The 16,395-nt window shown below is 29.6% G+C and overlaps 1 protein-coding gene and 1 long non-coding RNA gene across 3 annotated transcripts in view; one reads left to right on the top strand and one right to left on the bottom strand.

The window, feature by feature from the left end:
* Window positions 1-16,395, bottom strand: part of LOC142321745 (carboxypeptidase E-like) — a 103,645-nt gene that overhangs the window by 48,362 nt on the left and 38,888 nt on the right. Inside the window, exon 1 of one of the 2 annotated variants that reach the window (XM_075360085.1) lies at window positions 15,231-15,388. The exons of the other annotated variant lie outside the window; for it this stretch is intronic. The gene's annotated coding sequence lies outside the window, so the exon portion shown is untranslated. Of the gene's footprint in view, window positions 1-15,230; window positions 15,389-16,395 lie in introns of those variants that run through there. 2 annotated transcript variants of the gene reach the window in all.
* The window catches only part of LOC142321746 (uncharacterized), a 34,845-nt gene that overhangs the window by 5,578 nt on the left and 12,872 nt on the right, over window positions 1-16,395 (top strand). Inside the window, exons 2-3 of the long non-coding RNA XR_012755712.1 lie at window positions 2,745-2,901; window positions 7,597-7,680. This is a non-coding gene — a long non-coding RNA (uncharacterized LOC142321746). The remainder of the gene's footprint in view (window positions 1-2,744; window positions 2,902-7,596; window positions 7,681-16,395) is intronic.

The raw sequence follows: 16,395 nt of genomic DNA, 5'->3' as shown, positions 1-16,395 counted from the left end.
CCATTGACAAAAGACATTACATGACCGCTAGTCTTAACACTTTTAACCACCAATCTTGTATTGACAACAATAGTACAATAAATAAGACAAGTATAAAGTTCTTTAACTGCAAATACCTTAGCTGTTCACAAATAAAACTACCCTAACAGTTTATGTTTGAAATTTAGTACATTATTTCTTTCACTTATAGTCTTACAGTAACTCACTGAACCAAACCATTACTTGTGACGTTACCTTAGTTCACTTTGAAATTCGCTCCTTTACTGACCTCCTTGCAGAATACTCTTACTGACTGACGTCTCGCAGACTGATTTGCAGAACTCACATTGCAGACTTAATCCTGCATATCACATCTGCAGACTCACATCACAGACTCTCCTTGCAGAACTGATTTTTAATTGGTCTTCTCCGGAATATTTATACGCCTATCCTTGTTACCTGTTGGACTGGATCCAACTCAAAGTGTGAGAACGATCGACTGAATGCTTTCACTCCCATGCCTTCCAAACCTTGGTCCAGTAACTCTACTCATAGAACGACATGTGTTTATTGTGTGTCAGTGGACAGTATTACAAAAAACAATTGTTAAACGGACCTGTTACCTTTACTAAAAGGGTTTCTTTTAGCCCCTTTCTGGATTGCTCTCATTATTATATTTTCTACTACTTTCTTTTAATTAGCAGGAATCCGTTGCCCAGGTCTGCTATACCGGTCTTGTTACAACATGATCTATCCATGGGACTCTAATATAGTATCAAAAAAATTGTACAAAAATGTTCATGGGGCTACTAAAGGTGCTTATTGGATAAAGGTTGGTTAATTTCTCCTCTAAATCCTTTTATAAATATTAAAGATGAATTTGATAAAAAAATCTGATAAAAAAATACCAAACCTATGTAAGGAATCAAGATTAGAATCATTGCATATTATCCAGTATTAGAAGTAATATTATAATGTTGAAATATTTAGTGTTGCATTGTGTTTTTTTGTTTAGATTAAGTGTAATTTAGCTAAACTAAATAACACTTAATTTAGCTAACCCAGCTAAATTGACAATCATGAGCCCCATGATTGTCACTTTGAAGCTCCATTATTTTTTTAAACGATTTTATATAACAAATTAGTGAATTTATATAACAAATATTTATAAAAGGTAGCTAAATAAAATAAACAGAAACACACAATAACTTAATACTTACAGATAAAATAAAAATGTACCATTTTCAAATTCAATTCAATCTTCAAGAAACACGTATGCTTTTGTTTTTTTGGGTTTGATTATTTTGAGATAGAAAATCATTAAAATACATATCTGATTTTATGAATTTAGTTTTCAGATACTTATTACTCATGTAAGACAATTAGTGTTTACTAGCAATGTATATAATTATTAATCCAATAAATTTTTTAAGTAATAAAATGTATTAAGTTGGTAATACATTTATGATTTTATGGTTGTATTTAAATCAAAATTAGATTTAAATACAACCATTTAATTAAAAATAAATTTAAAATAAATAAATAATATTATTTTTCAAATTTTGTACATATTAGAAATGTATACTGCTGTATACGTCACAAAATTCAAGAGATATAATAAATTAAAAATTTCTGTGTTGCCATGGAAACGATTATTATGATATTGCTACATATCACACACTATATATATGTAATGTGTACATTGCAATCTGTTCAACTAGTAAACAATAAGCAACCTCCCCATGGCCCAATGAGATAAGGATCATATATATAAAATGAAAATGAGGTGTAGTCTTGTACAGACTCAGGACTCAGGCCGATCATTACTGAGACATCTCGGTTAATTGAACCCAAACCACTAAAGTACACCAGTTACAATACCTAGTATTCAAATTGTATAAAAGTAACTAACTTTTACTAGGATATGAACCGCAGAAGCTTGACTTAAAAAATCAGCTGTTAAACAACTGATTTATGACGATGAGTTAACCAAATTATATTTTATTAGTTTTATTTCTTTATCTTATTCTATTAAATCTTTGACTAACATATATACATATATTTTAATGAAGAAGATTCAGTAATTAAGAATATTTATAAATTAAATTCATTCTTATACCTGCAACTCACCAGCTCAATGACTGAATTCTAGAGTCTCTGTCTTCTACCTAGAAGGTTCTGAGTTGAAACCCCAGCTGGGCTTGGCATTTTTCATAATTGTAAACTTCATCTTTCAGATTGTAAATAATACTCCTTTTATTTTTTTTCTTAAGTGTTTATAATTAATAATATATTTTTAATTTTAATGCTATATTATGTCCCTAAAGAATAATAAATGTATACGATAGGATAAAATTTCAACTGAAGTGATTATTTTTATATTTAATTCATGACATAAGCTTAGGCAGAATAAGGAATGGGAAATTTTTTACAATATGAAAAATGCCCTAGTTGACCAGGAGGTTCTGACCGGAACATCTGGATGAAGGACTGAATCAGTAACACTCAGCATAGAGATCAGTAGTTTAAATTGACAGAAATATTTCAGATTTTTCCTTAATTATTATAACAAATTATACATATCCTTCTAATGGAAATTTCCTTATGTAACACCCACTTACAAGAAAGATTTACTTTTGATCTTAATTAACTACAGACCTAAAGCTCCATTGCAAAATTTTCCAAAGATTTCCAACGTTTTTAAAAATTATTTTATACAAACAATTGTATAATTATTTTGAATCACATAATATATTCTGTTCCAGCCAAAATGAATTCAGAAGGAGTATTCAGCTACTACAGTTAATTATTTCATGTGTAATTCATTTGCCTGGCATCATGGATTAATTAAAGATTTTTTCTGATACATTCAGTGACCCGTGTAAGGTGTTTAAATAAATGCATGAACTTCTCTTACAGCAGGTTTGTATAGTGTAAGAGGAACCAGACTAAACCAGTTCCAGTGAGTAATAGGTTGTAAAGAACTCTGGTTTCAAAGAATTCTTTACAGTTTATATCAAAACAAGTTTTAAATCATATTTTCTTAAATTAAACACTAATAAAATTTGTACAATGAATTAAGAACTATAGAAATTTACATCTTACAGTAATTATTGAATTATCCCTTCATGAAAAGTCAAATGCTTTCCAAAATGCAAGAAGTGGCAATAATAATACTAATTCAATGGTTGGACAGTAAGTAAACAAACATTTTTTTCAAACTGAACTCAGCAGGAATATTAAATTGTTAATTACTGTTTATAATATAGTTACATTTAATGCAATGAGTGAATTTTACATGAGCATGAAGGAAAACAGCCTCCCATGTGTTTTATTTCTAAAATAAGCATAATTTATTATAACTGCAGTTTTTTTTTTTATTTTTAAAAATGAATTGACATCTAGAAACTTTGAACAAAAAAAAAAAAATATTTTTTAAGTTTTTTCAAAGTGATTTCATATACTCTTCCCTCTATAAAATAATACATCATACTCCTTTCTTAGACAGAGATTTCATTAATAAAAATCTCTAAAGAGTCCATTAATTTTCTTGACTTTTTATGCTCTCCTAGGGAATGTGCCTCAGAGAACCACTAATGTAAGCTATATTTAGAACATCACTGTTTAGTGGTTATTGAGCCTAAGCTACAGTAATGTAAAAATTGTTACTGATATGTTTGGGATGGTTGTAAAATAACAAAATAAAACTGTGGGATTCTCTATGAACAAACTCAAATATACTGTCCCACTCTTTCTCAATCAGGAGGGGTCCATGACCCCCACTGATTGACACTAGAAAGAGCTACTGATAAATGAAACAAAAAATAATCTCTAAAATAATTTAAAGATGTAATTATTTATATAGTATTTTTAGATTTTATCTTAACTGCATTTTTTGATATAATAACAATAATTTGTGGTAAATTTAGGCAAAAAAATTAATTTGATAAAACTTTAATTAAGTTTTAAATTTAAAAATATTAAATACATCAGTATAATGTGAAGAAACTGTACAAGTACTAGATTCAAGCTTCTCCAGTGATTAAATCATTATAATAAACAGTTACATGAAAACTGAATCAAATTTGATTATAAAAAATTTTCTTAATAAAGTTTTACATACATAGGTTTTATAAAAGGTGATTATACTTTTAGTGATTAACAATGTACAATTACTGTTAAAATGTTATATCTATGTATATTCCCACCTAAGGTGAAATTTTAAATCTTGAAACCCTTTCAGAGTTAGAAAAAATTTCAGAAAAAATGGACTTTTAGGTCATTGTTGGTATTGATAATTTATGAGTTGCGTAGACTGATACTTAATAAATTGAAAATGTTGTGTTATGTATTTAAGTTTATAATATTTGTAAAAATATAAAAATTGTTTTTAAAAAAATAATATCCACTTCTTTATTATGTGTGTATTGATTTTCCAGTTAATTAGCCAAGATCTAATCACTTTATTTAAAATTAAAATCTCCTTAAAATATTAATTACACTGATTTTTTTTTTTTTTTTGTCTTCAGTCATTTGACTGGTTTGATGCAGCTCTCCAAGATTCCCTATCTAGTGCTAGTCGTTTCATTTCAGTATACCCTCTACATCCTACATCCCCAACAATTTGTTTTACATACTCCAAACGTGGCCTGCCTACACAATTTTTCCCTTCTACCTGTCCTTCCAATATAAAAGCGACTATCTTAAGGATGCCTTAGTATGTGGCCTATAAGTCTGTCTCTTCTTTTAACTATATTTTTCCAAATGCTTCTTTCTTCATCTATTTGCCGCAATACCTCTTCATTTGTCACTTTATCCACCCATCTGATTTTTAACATTCTCCTATAGCACCACATTTTAAAAGCTTCTAATCTTTTCTTCTCAGATACTCCGATTGTCCAAGTTTCACTTCCATATAAAGCGACACTCCAAACATACACTTTCAAAAATCTTTTCCTGAGATTTAAATTAATTTTTGATGTAAACAAATTATATTTTTTACTGAAGGCTCGTTTAGCTTGTGCTATTCGGCATTTTATATCGCTCCTGCTTCGTCCATCTTTAGTAATTTTACTTCCCAAATAACAAAATTCTTCTACCTCCATAATCTTTTCTCCTCCTATTTTCACATTCAGTGGTCCATCTTTGTTATTTCTACTGCATTTCATTACTTTTGTTTTGTTCTTGTTTATTTTCATGCGATAGTTCTTGCGTAGGACTTCATCTATGCTGTTCATTGTTTCTTCTAAATCCTTTTTACTCTCGGCTAGAATTACTATATCATCAGCAAATCGTAGCATCTTTATCTTTTCTCCTTGTACTGTTACTCCGAATCTAAATTGTTCTTTAACATCATTAACTGCTAGTTCCATGTAAAGATTAAAAAGTAACGGAGATAGGGAACATCCTTGTCGGACTCCCTTTCTTATTAGGGCTTCTTTCTTATGTTCTTCAATTGTTATTGTTGCTGTTTGGTTCCTGTACATGTTAGCAATTGTTCTTCTATCTCTGTATTTGAACCCTAATTTTTTTAAAATGCTGAACATTTTATTCCAATCTACGTTATCGAAAGCCTTTTCTAGGTCTATAAACGCCAAGTATGTTGGTTTGTTTTTCTTTAATCTTCCTTCTACTATTAATCTGAGGCCTAAAATTGCTTCCCTTGTCCCTATACTTTTCCTGAAACCAAATTGGTCTTCTCCTAACACTTCTTCCACTCTCCTCTCAATTCTTCTGTATAAAATTCTAGTTAAGATTTTTGATGCATGACTAGTTAAGCTAATTGTTCTATATTCTTCACATTTATCTGCCCCTGCTTTCTTTGGTATCATAACTATAACACTTTTTTTGAAGTCTGACGGAAATTCCCCTTTTTCATAAATATTACACACCAGTTTGTATAATCTATCAATCGCTTCCTCACCTGCACTGTGCAGTAATTCTACAGGTATTCCGTCTATTCCATCCTATTCCGTCCTTTCTGCCATTTAAATCTTTTAATGCTCTCTTAAATTCAGATCTCAGTATTGTTTCTCCCATTTCATCCTCCTCAACTTCCTCTTCTTCCTCTATAACACCATTTTCTAATTCATTTCCTCCGTATAACTCTTCAATATATTCCACCCATCTATCGACTTTACCTTTCGTATTATATATTGGTGTACCATCTTTGTTTAACACATTATTAGATTTTAATTTATGTACCCCAAAATTTTCCTTAACTTTCCTGTATGCTCCGTCTATTTTACCAATGTTCATTTCTCTTTCCACTTCTGAACACTTTTCTTTAATCCACTCTTCTTTCGCCAGTTTGCACTTCCTATTTATAGCATTTCTTAATTGCCGATAGTTCCTTTTACTTTCTTCATCATTAGCATTCTTATATTTTCTACGTTCATCCATCAGCTGCAATATATCGTCTGAAACCCAAGGTTTTCTACCAGTTCTCTTTATTCCGCCTAAGTTTGCTTCTGCTGATTTAAGAATTTCCTTTTTAACATTCTCCCATTCTTCTTCTACATTTTCTACCTTATCTTTTTTACTCAGACCTCTTGCGATGTCCTCCTCAAAAATCTTCTTTACCTCCTCTTCCTCAAGCTTCTCTAAATTCCACCTATTCATCTGACAACTTTTCTTCAGGTTTTTAAACCCCAATCTACATTTCATTATCACCAAATTATGGTCGCTATCAATGTCTGCTCCAGGGTAAGTTTTGCAGTCAACGAGTTGATTTCTAAATCTTTGCTTAACCATGATATAATCATTACACTGATAAAATTTTAAATAATATTAATCAAATAAACCTAAATTTTCTGAATCCTTGTTTAACATATATAGATATAAAAAATAATTACATACAAAATATAATTATAAAATACTGGTTCCAAGAAGAGCAAAGAGTTTATCTTATCTCCTGAACACTCATAAAGAGTAATAAAGCACAGTTACATTATAAACATTTTTAAAAGTAGTTGCATGAATTTAATACATTTTATGTTTGTTGGTGACTTTTCAAAGTTTCTTCTTACATATGATTGCTTTTTTGTCGATGAATTTAGTTGGTGTTGTTTAGAAAACTTTAAAGAACTTGAAAGTGTAATCATTTTCATTATAGATTTGTTCATTTTTTACATATAGAATGATTTACAAGATATAAAAGTTGGATTTTTTTTATAACGAATGATTGTCTATGAGATTCCCCGAGTTAAAAAGATGAAATGCATGTGATGATTTTTTATTATATTTAAAAAATTTTCTTTAAGTTACTATTAGAAAATGGTGCAAAAAGCAAAACTTAGTACCTAATATTTCAGCATATATAAAGCTGTAATATCTTTTTTAGGCTAGATTGTGAAATGAATGTTCAAGTTGAATTTGGAGCCTAAGTTCCTCCTAGTGCTTTATAAGAGATAACTTTGTATACAATGTTATTTTCAACCACAACAGGTTACATTTTCAGTCAATGTGTGAATTATAATTGCTTACACAAAGTTAAAGAAAAAACTAAATTGGGAGCATATATTTTACTGAGCGTTATTTTTTATGTATTGAGCTATATTTTTTATTTTTATTATTAAAATCTCTACCATATTTTAATGTGGATGATTGAAATTTTAGGTGAAAATATGCCAGAACCTTGCTGGAATTGAACCTGAGACTATTTAATCTTGAAGTCAGTTTTCCAACTACTACAACAACAGGGTACAATTTTTTTTTTAATGTAAATTTAATTAATAATAGTATAATAATTCATCATAATTTGTTTACCATTCTGACCAGTGAAATTTACTTGATTTTTTGGACCTAAAATTGAATCATGAGGTGTTTCAAAGGACAAAAGGTGATTTATAGTTGACCATCATATAGTTATTCCTTTTCTTATGAAGGGAATAAATTAAAGTTTACGGTTTAAGTCATAAAATTCTTATTATGGAATTAATTTTTTTTTGGCTGCAATAAAAAAAGAAAAAATGATCATAAATTTTACCAAGAAATTCTTGAAACAATCTGAATTTCCTAGATATACCAACTGCTAAATGATGTACCTACTAGCCTTGTGACCTTAGGTGGTGAATTTTATATCAGAAAAAAAACAGTTACATGCTACTTCTCAAAACTGCAACTAGAAAATTAGCTGTTAGAAAACTAAACTTGTTTATATGACTCTGATGTTACTAGTGAAATTTATTTTTATGACAGACTATATCATTTTTTATATGATTTTTCAGTACCATTCAGTAATTTTTATTTTATTTATTTATTTATGTAATATTTATTTTTAGAAACTCAATTCAATACTTATCATTTTATTGATTCTACTGTATTTGTATTTAATTACTACGTTATTATGCCTGCTTTAAAATCACTCTATCACATATAATGTATATTGTTATTAAAAGAAAATGATTGTTATGCATAAGGTGCAATTATTTATTCCAAATTTAAAAAAAAATGAATGCTGCATCATATTGAATATATCTTAAACTATACTGTTTAAAATGAATTTAGTGATTGTTAATTTATAAGCAAGTATAAAATAGTAAAACAGAATTATACGTTAATGATACAATAATTTTTATTTTAACAAGTTCACGTGCATGAAATTCAGTCGATTAATTTTACCATTATTATACCGAACTGTAATAACAATTATTATTAACATCATTATTAACACTATAAATTGATGTTAAAGAAATAAAAAATACATATAAAAGAAAAAAAAAATAGCTGACAACAAAGTTGTTATACTTTCCTGGCATCTATTCTTATTTAGTGGAAAAATAAAGATACATGAAACAAGTATAAAAAATTCAAAAATCGACATTTTAAACTTTGATCGGCTTCCCCAGCCGTCATATCGCCCCAAGGCTTTTTTTTTTGTCACTTACACTACTACTATGCTTAGGAGGACAAAAAATCGGTAAAAAAATATGAAAAAAATAAAATATAGTTCTTTCGATTTTTGGGGAAGGGGAGAATTTGGAGACAATTTTTTTTAAATGGTAAGATAATCATGTACGCATGCATATACTGAGCTTAATATAAAGTGGGGCTATGTTTGAAAATTTTTGAGAAAATTGACTCCAAATAACTATCTATCCCACACCCTGGTAATAGTGTCCGCAAACTTTTACCAGCAAATTGCCCAAAATATACGATTCTTTGTGCCAAATTTCATCAAAATCGATTTCCAGTCAAAAGTTATTAGACTTCAAACACGCCAACACACGTATATACGTACGAATATTACCCCCACTTTTTTGTTTTTGGGACCCCTGGGTCATGATACGTTTAAGAAATGCAAAAAAAGCCCGATCCCATTTTTTGACCGATTCCTTCTTGCAGTATAGCTCTAGAGCTACGATGGCAGGAAAGTAAAAGGAAAGGATATTTAATTAATAAAACAAAACATTTATCACACTTTCTAAAAGAATTTCATTAGTACCATTATAAATTTTACGCCTATCGAACTGTACCTTTACGAATATATTTTATTAATGTAGTTATTAAAATGTATTTTTACAGTAAGAATATTTATTACTGAGATATTACTGAGGTTATTACAATTTATCAGCAATAACATTGAAAGTCACATGTTAGCCTCGTCAAACACTTTATTTCAAAGCGCAATAACTAAAATGAAAATATGAGTATATAATTTACCTTTTTATTATTTATTAACTAATTTATTTAAAAATTAAACTAAAATATTTCTTTTAATAAAAACAACATTATGTTGATAAGGTTTTAAATAATATTTATCAGATAAACTTGAATTTTCTTCATACTTCGCTTAATGAACACTAAAACACATACTCGGTTAATTATTTACCAATAAACTCCTTTAAATTAAAAATATATATATATATATATATATATATAAATATATTTTTTATGTAGTTGCTCGACATACCTTCAATTACATAATTATTTTTATATAATAATACAGATGGATCGTCGTCCGACGTGGAGGAGTCATGTCAAAAAGAAAAAGAGCAACTCAACATTAAGTTCAGGAGACGTACTGGTTACTAGGCAGGGGATCGCAACTATCATTATGTAAAAAACCGATTGCTGTAATCAGCGGTCTTGAAACCGATTTAGACCTACGGATTTTCTCAGAAGCGAAAGCAATATCGAAGTCATACAGCGATTCCAGAACTATTAAGAAATATAACAGAAGCGGAAAAGTGGTTTACGAAAAACACAGAAATACACATTTTCTGGGATTGCCAACCGTTCGAGAGGAGATTCGGCGATTCGGTTCAAAATACAAAGAGACGGAACAAATATGCGAAGTGGTTCGCGATTAACCTCCTAAATAACAGCGAGGACGTTAGGCGCCTAGAACGAGAATGCATATGCTGTTCAGTTCTGCGAGATTTGAGGCGAATCAGGAACCTTAGGGTGTTGTGCATCGATGAAATTCTTAATTTCGTTTCCCCACTTTTTTGTCGGTTCTTTGATTTGTTTCACCGTTTCTTTGTTTGATTAGTTATTCTTTGTGTGATTGGTAATACTACATTTTTTTATGTTTTCTTTTTATGATCTGAACTCGGATCAATTTCTTTGTACTCATGTATGTGCTTATTTATTTTTATTATACATCAGCTGACCTGGCAATGCTTCGCTACTGCTAGATTTGAGTATATATATTTATAGATTAAACGAAAACAAATGAAAGTTTGATAACACTGAACATTACGGAACATCACAAAATGTAACGTTTCCTTTTTACCCTCTTTCCCTCTTCCAATCTTCACCCCTTCGCCTTTCACCTTTTAACCTTCTTCCCTTTTTCGCAAAAATATTTCTTTTCACGTAACTAATATACATTCTGAATATGAGCTACTAAATCGGACCAAAAATACAATTTTTTGAAATATCTCAACCCCCGCGCCACCTAGCGGGTCCAAACTAATTCAGAAACCTTCACGGGCGTGCGCACAACAACTCACGAAAGTTTCATCGCAATCAGATGAATGGTATAGGAACGCGTACGGGACAAACAAACAAACATTCATTTTTATATATATACTAGCTTTTACCCGCGGCTTCGCTCGCGGTGAACCTTTAAACAAAATACGCGAGCAACTATGTCATGTTAATCAGTGGCTTTTTGCCCGGGCATTAGCTCTTTATTTACATCCTGCCACGAAGGATTACAGGTAAAAGTTACAAAGAGGTCAGACCTGCCGTAAGTTCGTACATAAGCGAAAGCGTCTTGAGTGTATTCATGCAGATAACGGGACTGTTCACAAAAGTAGAAGGCAGAATAACCATCTTGCCTATGTCGTTAGGTCTAATATTACCATCTGCGCTAATCGCATCTTGTATATGAATGTAATTTTCAGCTCTAATGTAATTTCGTCTGGTTTATAGAAATGTAACGAAGACGTTCGCTCTCTACTTTAATATACATATCTACCAAGAATTGATGAAAGAGTTGCCTTGACCGCGAAAGGAGATTGAAGTCGTGCTCTCGAAGCATCATGTGATACGCATAAAAATCCATGCAGGAAACTTCTTTATTGGGAACTGGCTGTCTTGTTGGATTAATGACTGGAATATTGAAATGATATCCTGGCTCACCTTTACTGAAAATTAACGGGTACTGCAAAGCATCATAAAATTTATGAGTATCGGCTAATGTGCCCGTAACACTATGTCTCGTGGAAAGCATGGGTCACCAGTAACCAAAACAGCAACTTCATTGATCATCGGCGCATTATAACGTCTCTCATGTTCGCCACGTGGAGTCCGATCAGCATGAATGACCACTATGTAATTATCCGGAGGCCAGTTTTCTATTGCACTTTTAAAGGTATTTACCAACAAATTGTGGCTGTGTAACATTCGTTGAATTTTTAATACTGTATCTCTTTCAACTCCTTCATATAATGACAACTTTTACTTCATTCGTTTACTTCATTTTCTTCATCACCCATAAAATACACCTGTAAAAATGTATGTTGTTCATTATCTGCTGGAAAAAGTGATCCAATTTGATGATATATCTGTCCTTGTACAGTAAAAGTTGGTGAAATCCGGGCATTCTTATCACTTTACCTACTCCAAAGGATGTCATTTGGAAGCAAGAGTTATACTTTCTGATTTTACTTAAAAATTGCTTTGACTCATCTGTAACACTTAAATATAGAGTTTTCAAAGGCTCCTCTGGTTCACCAAGTAAAGGAAGCGAAACTTTACCGGAACAGCACATTCCAGCAGTTTCATCCTTCCATTTCAAAGCATCGCAATGCTGACATTTTCTATTCGTTGAGCTAATACCAATTAAAGAATGCTTATGGTATTCAAGTGAAGGATCATATTGAAATCCAGAATTATTAAATACAGACCAATTGTTACGCATGAAGTTACGGCGCGCGATTTGCATTTCTGCATGAACGATTCTTCTCGCTTGGGATTGTTCTGAAGTTTCTCTCGCTCTTATAGCTGCCTGCTGTTCAGCAGGCAGCATCCGTTTTTCTAAACGGATTTGTGTTTGAATTGGCGTTTCAGCTGCTCTTAAGGTAGCTTGGCGTTCAGCTTGCTCATCTAACCTTTCTTGTCTCTGAGAATTTGTTTCACCAGCCCTCAAAGCACATTGTCGCCTCGCTTGTTGTTGTCGTCTTTGTTCTGCATGAGCGGAAGATTCTTGAGTTCGAGCAACTTTTGCCGCTTGGTCCCATGATGAATCCCTGGACAGGTTAGATTTGCGCTTCCGAGGCATTTTAGGGAAAAAAAACAGAGTAAAAACTGAAAAGAAGTAAAACAATAAACAGGAACCTAACCTCAAAAACTGGAAAAGTTTTAGTATTGCTTAGAAGTGACAGAAGAATAGCAATAAATATAGAAGGATTCGAAACAGCAGAAGCACTTTACTCAATTGAATAGTGACTTGACCGTCGGTATTACAGTGTTGGATTGGCACTTTATTTCATTTACTTACTGGAACGCCAGATGGCGTTGAATTTGGTCAATTTTTTTTCGGACGATCATACCTACCAATATAAATTTTTTACGCTCCCGAAAAAATATTGTTTTTTTTTTTTTTACTAAAAAGTGTCCTATATCCTTCGCAATACCTTTGAGAATATGTGTACGAAATTTCATGATGATCGGTTGAGTAGTTTCTGCGTGAAAGCGTAACAAACACTCACATTCAGTACACATTTATAATATTAGTAAGGATGATTTATGTGTACTGTATAAGTTATCTATACATATGCATATATATGTATACATACACAGTTCTTTGAGGGATTTCAATGGAAACTCCTCTCTGCATGTCATATTTTTTTATTTTTTGTGTATTCAGATTTACTTATGGTTCCGGTAAATTGGAACCGATTGTAAATTAAACACCGCGGCAAAAAAATAAAAATTCAACCATTTCTTTTTTAATTCTATCCTTTGTAATGCTGGTCAGAATCAAAGTATTTCAAGTTTCTCTAGTCCAGGCAAATGCTATAAAGCTACCTTTTTACTATTTTTGGAGTAACAAATTTATCATCCTGCCGTGATTTATATAACGTATAATTATTTTAAGATCTGAATGAAGAATTTATTTATTTATTACGTACTGCAAGTCCTGTGTAATATAAAGCTGGAATCAGGAAAGATAATCGGTTGACTTACCGTTTTACCCCAGAAAACTAAAGAAAGCTGTAAGATAAAGCTTAAAAGATAAAAATATATTTTATATTGTTTTATAAATATCTGTATTATTTTTAATGAATTTATATAGAATTATACACACTGACTTCTCACGAATGACAGATGAAATCCATTTTTAGTAATAACCTGGAATTTTATCATTCATTTAGTTCAAGTATATTGCTATTAAAAATATATGATTGTAACCGTCAAATAAAAATAAATGTACGTTGAACTTTTAAAATATTACAATTTTATTAATCATCAGTTGTTTTACTAGACTGAACACGATATCCTTTCCGAATCATAGAACAATAAAAGTTATATACAATAAAAATAATAATATATTATATGTGCGATGAGCGGATATACTTACACATAAATTAGCTGTACGTTACACATAAGCTGGTAGCATCAATTCCTGATCGGTATTATTGCTAGATGAAAATCTATTTCCATCCGGAACAGATATATTAGTTTTTATACTAGCCGATCGTATAAACTGATTCTCATTATTTTTATTTAAAGATAAAACAGAAATTAATATTATTTTTAATGTCTGTATTAAGTTAAACATAAACAATTTAATTAAATTTAGTAATTAATGTAACATTTTTTATCGAGTTTTTTAAACATTATTTATTTAAAATGCAGTTGATCTTAACCGTCTTGCTTAATGAAATGAAAGTTGTTCAATCAATTAAAATAAATTTAGTTATTAAACTTTTAAGATACAATAAAATATATTGAGAAATCTTTTTATGTGTTATTTATTACTTATTCTGTTCTCAAAAAGATAATTAAATAATACAAAAAAAAACAATTAAATAAACTGTCTATTAGTTTTTATTAACTTTTTATTTTTTAAGGTTTATAAAACGGTTTTTATAAATATATTTATAATAAAGGTAATAACCTGTTACCGATGACGTAAAATGCATTCTTTTGTTTTATTAAAAATAAAATTTACATTTTATACGCAAGTAAATACTCTATAAATCACGACGGAAAATATTTATTTTCTGTTTAATTACATATAATAGCGTTGAATTAGTATCAATTTTAAATTTATAACGTATTCTATTTTACATTAAAATACTCTTTTCCCTTAAATTTCTTAAAATGATTTTAAGCTTTACTTCATTTCACCCGGTCCACTATTAATTACATTTTATTAGATGGATGTTTAAGATATATTCACATGCACATAAACAAAACATTTTTTATTGAGTTAACTCAAAATATGTTAAGTTAATAAATAAAGTTTATTAAAATAAATTTAGTTATTAAACTTTTAAGATACAATAAAATATATTGAGAAATCTTTTTATGTGTTATTTATTACTTATTCTGTTCTCGAAAAGATAATTAAATAACTTTTAATTATTAATAATAAGCATATTATTATTACTTAATCTAATTAAAAAAAGAAAACAATTATTAATTACGTTTGATATTAAAGACTAATAATGTATTTCTTTATTGTCATTCTTTATTTTTTTAAATTATTAATTTTTTTTTAATAAATCATGAATGAATTATATCTACAATATTAAAATAATATAACTAAAATAATCTAAAAATTTTCTTACTATTTTAAATTTGGTTGACTGAAATTAAGTATATTCCAAGCGATTAAAAACCAGATTGCTGTAATTTTACTATCATACCGTCTGCTGAATAAATGGAACTGGAGTCGACTTTATATATATTGCCAATGTATAAAACTATGGAAGGAATACTGTGGTATTATAAAGCAGACGAACGCATGCGCCTGTAAACGTACGTCACATTTTATTGATTATTATGTGGGAGCGACTTTAGTTGTTACAAGATTCATTCATTACAACCATGAAATAGAGCTCCTAAATTTTTCTTCCTATCAATTAATTTTACATTATATATATGTAAACAAAAGCGAAATCCATTCATTTCCTTTCTCTCATCCTACTTAGGCGTATTTTCTTTCAACCATTCATTTATATATCTCCCGCATTTCTTTGTTGTGCTAAGGAAAATAAATTTGTAAGCGAGTTGTTCTAAGGTTCTAGATACCTGCTAAGTAGTATTTTTAAAAACTTCAATCCATAAAGGATAAAAACACAGTCTAGACTGACTTCCGAATAAATTAAATTTTTCTACTTCCTAAACGCTAAGAATATCAAATTTGTATATTTTGATTATTTTACCAATTTTTCTATTTTCGAATATTTAATGATAAATTTTATGTAATTAGAATGTGTTCAACCCCTAAAAAAATCACTATATATACACTGCTGTTAAAAACTGGTGTAATACTAAAATCCGAATCGATTTTTATTCAATCTGCTGAATGATTTTACTTAGGATCTAGAAATTGTCAAAGAATCGTTAAAAAAAAAAATTCAACCTTTAAAAGGTAAAAGTTAAGACAAAATGACATCAAATATAGTAATTTTTTTATTTTTTTGTAATAGTAGAAACACTTATATTGTCATTCTTTACTTTTTTAAATTATTAATTAATTTTTTTTTAAATTTATTATATTATTTTTAAACATAAAAAAATTTAATTAAATGTGGTAATTAATATCAAAAGCTCTTTTACGTAATTTGTATTTAGTTTTTTAAATATTATTTATTTAAAATGCAGCTGATCATTAACAGTTTCACTTAATGAATGATTCATTATATATACATATAATAAATGTATATTAACTCGGCTAAGGATTGGACACACCAGGCTTACCCACGCTCACCTATTTGGCTCTCCTCAGAA

This window comes from Lycorma delicatula, chromosome 3 (genome assembly GCF_047948215.1).
Source record: "Lycorma delicatula isolate Av1 chromosome 3, ASM4794821v1, whole genome shotgun sequence".
Lineage (NCBI taxonomy): Eukaryota > Metazoa > Arthropoda > Insecta > Hemiptera > Fulgoridae > Lycorma > Lycorma delicatula.
This window is presented reverse-complemented; position numbering and strand designations above follow the sequence as displayed.